Raw genomic sequence first — 7,434 nt, 5'->3', positions numbered from 1 at the left:
GATGTGTTTAAAAGATGACATGGGACCCCATTTAACTGTAATTATAAACATGGGACTCCCAGTGGGAGATAATTCTAATCAAATGCTGAATTGGTCATGAGAGCTGAGGCAAACGCAGAAACACAGAAGAATAGATTCAATACAGGGAGGGTAATCAGACCCACAATGTTACAAGGGAAGCAGGAAAGGGCACATAGCCAAGGAACGGAGGCAGAGAGAGGAAGATAGATGTTCACATTGTGTGTGGCATGTGCTCACGTAGGCACATGCAGAGCCCATGAATATTTATTGATGCTGTGTTTGCTGTATTAATAAATATTAATACAGGAGCAGCTATATCAGTTACCGATATGGATTTGCCCCCACCCTCTCAATTACTAAAATGAGAGCATTTGGAGAGGGAATCGAGGAAGCTGGATGAAATAACCCGATGCAGATCACCGATATGGCAAAATATACTCAGATATGGGAGTGTGAAACTGAGGAAGGGACCATTCTGGGAGTTGCCATTTTAGAACAGTTCGGAGCAACTATTGACGTAGAGACCCGAACTGTAATATGGGAACAACCTGGACAGGCCTGAGACAGGAAGCAAAGGAGAGGCGACATCTCCAGAGTAGTTACCTTGCAGGGAGACTGGAACAGTCAGGGAATCTGGGGAGTTATAGCTAGGACCCATACAGCAGTGCGGGGAACTCAAACAGGAATGTGGGTTATTATCTGTGGATCCTGTAAAGATCGAGGGCCCTCTCACTCCCCACACACACAGGATCCCATTAAAGCTGGGGCTGAGGAGGCAGTCATTGTGACAGTAACAGATTGAGAGAAGCAGGGAACAGTCAGACCGACAGTATCCCAGACTAATTCACTGAATCCAGACGGCTCATCCCACCTCACTATTGATTATACCTCCCTCAGTAAATCCGCCACTAAAGAGTATCCTACAGTAGCAAACCACACCACTGTATTTAATGGATTGAAATCGCAACAGGATATAGTCTCAGCCCTTGATATTGTGAATGGGTTCTGGTCCATAATGGCAGAATAAGCTGATGTTTACTATCAAAGGAAAACAGTACACCTGGATCCAGTTACCTCAGGGATCCCATAATATTCCAGTATATCCCACCGATGTAAGGCTGATGGAGTTAGTCTATTTAATCTTACCAACACCTCATTACCTCAGTTGGTGAGAAAGAACATATCCAAATATTAAACATAGTATTGTGTCAGTTCAGGCAGGCCGGGCTTAAAATTAACCCACAGAGAGTGCAACTGGGAAGGTAGGTAGAGGCGTACCTGGGACATCATATCAGGGAGATCAAATCAGGAAGGCAGAGGGGATAATCCCATTGGAACAAAAGACCATGATTTTAAAACTATCCATCTGCACATCGCGAAAGGGTAAGGCAAACTTTAGATTGTTTAATTATTGGAGGCCTTTTGTGGAGGCCAGGATTGGCAGAACCATCACAAGCCCTGACAGAAGCACGGACATTAGCCAGGGGTCAGGGAGTCAGCATATACACAGACAGTCAGCATGCCTTTGGTATTGTTCATGACCATGTGTTGGTCTGGGCTCGGTGAGGGTACATCACCTTGTCTGGGGGCCACGTGGAGCATGAGGAACCGGTCAGAGAGTTAGTGGAAGCAGCTAACTTTCCCAATGAAGCAACAATAATAAAGATTAGAGCTCACAGGGAAGTAGAAACCCCACACCAACAGGGCAGTGAGTATGTGGATAAGGCAGGTAAAATACTGACTGAAACAGTGCAGACATTTGAGGAGATGGCAGTGGCAGGAGCTGCAGAAGTGAGAGAGGAAGGTTTAAAGATATTCCCAGAAACAGTCCCACAACAGGAGAAAGAGGAATGGGAAAAAGGTGGGGCAGTAATAGGACAAGACAGAGTCTGGATGATCCAGCAGTGCCACCACGCTGTATAAGGCAAACATTATTAAAACCATATCATGGGTCAGCCCATATTTAGCAGGATACAATGCAATATCAGATGCTCCGCTACAGGGGGAGGCCTGGAACAGGGAGAGATAAAGCAAGGTTTTGTCGAAGGTGTGTAGTGTGTTCACAGTGTGAGCCAGTGAAAGCAATCAGGATAAAATGGAGGCAGCAGCAGGGACCCAGGGGCCCATGGGAACAATTACAGATGGATTTGACACAGACACCCATCCCAATCCCAGGGAAGGAAATCCTGCTGGGTCTTAATAAACAGGTTTACGCAGTGGGTGGAAGCATTCCCCTGCAGATTCTGACCAAGGGACACATGTTACAGGGAACATAGTTAAACAGCTCTGTGGCCTGTTTGGTACTGAACAGAAACCCCATCTCCCATCCCACCCCCAGAGCTCAGGTACAGCAGAAGAAATGAAGCAGACACTGAAAGCTAGTCTGACTAAGGCCCTCCCAGAGACAGGCAGAGATGGGTTAGAGTACTCCCCACCATCCTAATTAAATTAACATCAACCCCAGCAAAGGGAACAAGGCAGTCCCCCTTTGTATTAGTGACCGGACGGACTACGCAGGTGCCACAGGGTGTGGCAGTGGGAGTGCCCGAGATGTCCAATGGCAAGGATAGGGTCAAACAATTCTTGAATGAACTGGCAAAGCAACTGCATGAGCTGAGAGGGGAAGTTGCAGAGGGACAGCGAATCAGAAACTGGGAAAGGGAGCACAGAAATATCCGAGCTAACATTCCAAACCCAGGAGATCAGGTCGAGTGAAAATATTACCGGAAAGCATGAAGGAAACCCAGCTGTACTTGGCTGGGGAAGCCACAGAGTTCTCGAGAGGGAACTCTCCCACCATGCTTAAATGAGGAGCGCTGTATAAAGGTCACCGCGCTGCTAAACTCAGGCTCCTCTTTGATACTTCTCCCAGCAACAGTTGTGCAGGGACATGTTGCTGGCTGGAGGTCTGTGGCCAGTGCATCTGTTCCACAAGGATCAGAACTGGGACATCTGTTGTTTGCAACATATATCAGTGATTAGCAAGAAAATGTAAACAACTGAATTAGCAAGTTTGTAGATGGTACAATTGATGAAGCTGTGAACAGTGAAGAATGTTGTCAAAGGACACAGCAAGAAAGATCAGTTAGAAGGTTATACGGAGAAAATACAGATATATCTGATTTGGACAAATGTGTGGTGATGCATTTTGGGAGGCACATTGCAAGAGGAATGTATACACTAAACGGAAGGGCCCTGAGCAGCATTGATATACAGAGGGATCTTCAGGTGCACGTTCACAGCTCCCTGAAAGTGGTGAAGGAGGTGGATGGCAGGCTTGCCTTCTTCTGTCAGGGGAGTGAATATAAAACTGTAATTAGGCCACCTTTGGGGTATTGTGTGCCGTTTTGATCACCACATAAGGAGGGTGTGGAGGCTTTGGAGAGATTGAAAACAGGTTTACCAGGATGTTGTCTGGATTGGGAGAGGTTGGAACATCTTGGGTTGTTGTCACTAGAAAGTCAGTGGCTGCGGGGTGAACCAAGAGGCACAGAGTGAATAATCTGACTCTTTTTCCAAGGTGGAAACGACAAATTCTAGAGGCCGTAGGTTTAAGGGGAGAGGGGGGACGTTTAAAGGAAATGAAAACCAAAACAACTGCAGATGCTGTAAACCAAAAACAAAAACATTTTTGTGAAAAGTTCAGCAGGTCTACCAGCATCTGTGAAGAGAAATCAGCGATAACGTTTCTGAGGAAGTGTGACCAGACCCGAAACATTAACTGATTTTTCTTCACAGATGCTGCATGACCTGCTGAGCATTTCCAACAATGTCTGTGCAGGTTTAAAGGAAGTTATGTCGGGCAAGTTTCTTCTCCAGGAGGTGGTCAGTGACTAGAATGTACTTGCCTGAGAGTTGGTAAAAGCAGAAACAATCACAATGTTTAAGAGGCATTTGGGCAGACACATAAGCAGGCATGGGTTGGCAGGGATATGGACCATATACAGGCAGATGGAATTAGTTTGGAATGGTATCATGATCCGTACAGACATAGTGGGCCGATTATCCCAGTGCTGTCCTGTTCTGTTTTCCGGGGCGTGTAGAATGTGTCGAGCAAGAGATAATATTTTGAGTGGAATATGTCTCTTCATTAGAACACATAGTAAGTTGATGCATTTTGAGAGAAGCAGTGTAGAAAGGGAATATATATTTGATTGGAACAGACACAGGGAGCAGGACAGCAGGATGGGGGACAATGTGTACAAATCATTAAAGGAGAGAGAACATAAAGTGTTTTGAGTAAACGTATAGGATACTGGGCTTCATTAATAGAGGGAATGATAACAAACTCATGGAATAGATGCTGACCATTGACAAAGCTCTAGTTAGGTCACAGTCAATCATTGCATCCAATTCTGGTCACCAGATTCCTGGTCAGAATGGGGAATTTAAAATACCACAGAGGGGCCAGTTCCATACTTTGCTTTCTTTCAGGATGCATTGGCGACTCAAGGGTTAAACATTCTCCTGCCAAAAGCCTTACTGCTGCATTGTAACAGTACGAGGCCTGTACTCTTACAATACAGACAGAACACCTCAGTAGGGGGAGGCGGACTGTACCTTCAAAATAGAACGCATTGCAGCCACACATGGGGATTGCCCCGTAACCCCAGACAGAGGAATTTGCCCTTTCCAGACAAGACTGAGAGCCCTGGGCACAACCCTGTTAAACTGCCTCCCGCTCCCATTGTCTTACCTCCCCTCCATATTAGCATAGGTAAGTGAATCCCCCATTTACTGAAGGAAGAACCCTTCTGCCTTAATCTCTTCCCATCAACACATAATCATGAACAATACGATAATCAGTTTCTGTAATCCATTCACACTTTATCACAGGACATCGCCATTCATCAAGCTTTGTAAGGTCATAATTACCTGCTTTAAACTATGTAATGACAATCGCCCATGTGACTGATATGTCTTTGTCTAATTCCTATTAAATATACTGTCTCTGTGGGTAAGGCAGAGATTCATGAAGAACAGTCTCTGCAAGTAGACACTCGGCTACTTTAGAGACATTTTGAAACTCCCGCCAGCTGTCCAATAATAAAACTACTGCTGTTGTGCAGAAAACTTGTCTCGTCTGGATTTGTGGAACAAATTAGACATCAATATTGAATGATATGAGTGATCTTCAGAGTGTGGAGTACAGACTTACTGGTGTGGTTCACTGATGAAGAAAATGCACTCAGTGAATTGATTTGAAGAAATTTGTATTTTCTTTGAATTAAACAAGTTGAATATATTTTTGATAGAGCTATATAAGATTATAACACACCTAGATATAGCAGACAAAAAATATCTGTATTCAATAGGTGATCGCACAAGAATTAAGATCAGATGTAAAGTTTTGATACAGCGGGAGATGAGCAAGTGTTTCTGCTGACTGTATTGGCTGGAAATATGCAGAACATGCTGCCTATTATGGTAGTGCAAGCAGAGAAGATGAATGATTGATAAAAACAATTAGATCAGATCCGAGGGAAATAAAATTGCAGAGTTTGGGGGACGTATGGGGAATGAGAATATTGGATTCTGCTACAGAGCACCAGCTTGGATTTGATGGGCCTCTCTCTGTGCTATAATGCATTTTATGTGGACTTGCTTAACTTGCTCTGGTCACCGATTAAATTGTCATTGAGGTAAATATGCTCAGTGTTCCTACTCAGTCTAACACAGGCTGTCCTTCCTCAGCAGGAGATAAAGTTTTACTGCCTTATACTGGGTTCTGGGAGGGGGGAAGGGAGGGGGCGGTGGGTGGGGTGCGTAATGGTGTGTATAACAGTCTGCCAGCACTTATCTGAAATCAAAACACTAGTGCAGCCACACTAGGGACAGACTCTGGAAATGTGGGGAATGCCAGAAGGGAATTCTTTACCCATTCCCACCTGGAAACGGGCCAAACCAGTCAGACAGGGGAGAAGCTGTTCACCTGCTGTGTGTGTGTGTGTGTGTGTGTGTGTGTGTGGTGTGTGGGGGGGATGAGGGTAAGGGATTCACTCAGGCAGCCATCCTGCTGAGACACCAATGAATTTACTCATAAACACAACTTGAAGGACTTTTTTTTCTCTTTTCACACCAAGTAATGAACAATGGTATTGGCAGTCCTTCAAGTTATTTTGCGTATAGAGAACTTAGCTTTGGGAATGTTCACAGCATTGTGGAACATGTACACATTCACACTGGGTAGAGACTTTTATTTTCCTTTATTCATTCACAGGATGAGGGTATCGCTGGCCCGGCAGCATTTCCTGCCCATCCCTAATTGCCCAGAGGGCAGGTATGAATCAACCTCATTGCTGTTTATATTGATATTAATCAACACGAATGTCAGACTAAATTAATTATCATCAAACTCAAATCCATTTGATATTCATATATTTACAATCAGTGTTCAATTCACCAAATGTAGCTGAAGATAATAATCTTCAAGTAATTCTAACAGAGAAGATACCTGAATACTTGTTCAGCAAATTAAAGCCTGTTGTGTTTAGATAGTAATAATTTTAAAAAAGTAACTTGAGAATAACGAAAGAAGTTGATTGTTGGGTAACTGATAATCTTGTTTTAATCTGAAGTTAATTTAGGATTAGTTAACAAATGGTAGGGAATCCCAGCCCCATGGAGTGCACATCCAGTTCCATGTGGGAAAACCAGAACACTTCTTGTATCAGCGACAACCACAAGAACACGGAGGTGACACTGGAAATGTCAGGAACACAAGTTAATCCATGATTAAGGTACTGCACTCACTCCGAGTCCCCACGTTGATGTGTTCTCACCAGAGAGGGTACAGAGGAGATTGATCAGAATGTTTCCATGATTGGAGAATGTCTGCTCTGAGGAAAGGTTGGATAAGTTGGGGATGTTTTCAGAGGAGGATGAGCTGAGATTTAATTGAAGTGATAAGATGCTGAGGAATCCAGATCGAGTGAATAGGAAGGAGCTATTCATTAACAGAGAGGTCAGAAACTGGAGGTTTTAGATTGAAACTAATTCTCAGAAAGAAGGGGAGTGGATGGTGGGGGGCAGGAACTCACTGATGGGCTTGTAAAGGCAGTAGCCAGCATCACATTAGAATAAAAGGACATGAATGTAACTGAAACGCTGGAACATGCAGGGCTATGGACTAAAGTCTGCAGAATGGGATCATTGCGATTTATTTGACACTTCTCCAGAATATTAAACTCAAGTAAATTTGTCAGTAAATTACAGCACAGATTGAGGCCACTTTGTCCATCCTGTATGTGTTGGCTGTAATAGAACGATCCAGGTTTTACAGCGTTCTGTACTCACCAATGACAGCAACAATTTCAGACTGTGTACTCTGCCCTCTATGTGATTATGATCTGTTTTTTCAATGTATTTCTTTGGCAGCTGCTCACCTTGCTTCCTTGTTTCTTTCCCAGCCCT

Source organism: Hemiscyllium ocellatum, unplaced genomic scaffold (genome assembly GCF_020745735.1).
Source record: "Hemiscyllium ocellatum isolate sHemOce1 unplaced genomic scaffold, sHemOce1.pat.X.cur. scaffold_649_pat_ctg1, whole genome shotgun sequence".
Classification (NCBI taxonomy): domain Eukaryota; kingdom Metazoa; phylum Chordata; class Chondrichthyes; order Orectolobiformes; family Hemiscylliidae; genus Hemiscyllium; species Hemiscyllium ocellatum.
The sequence above is the reverse complement of the archived record's forward strand: the minus strand, read 5'-3'. Positions refer to the sequence as shown.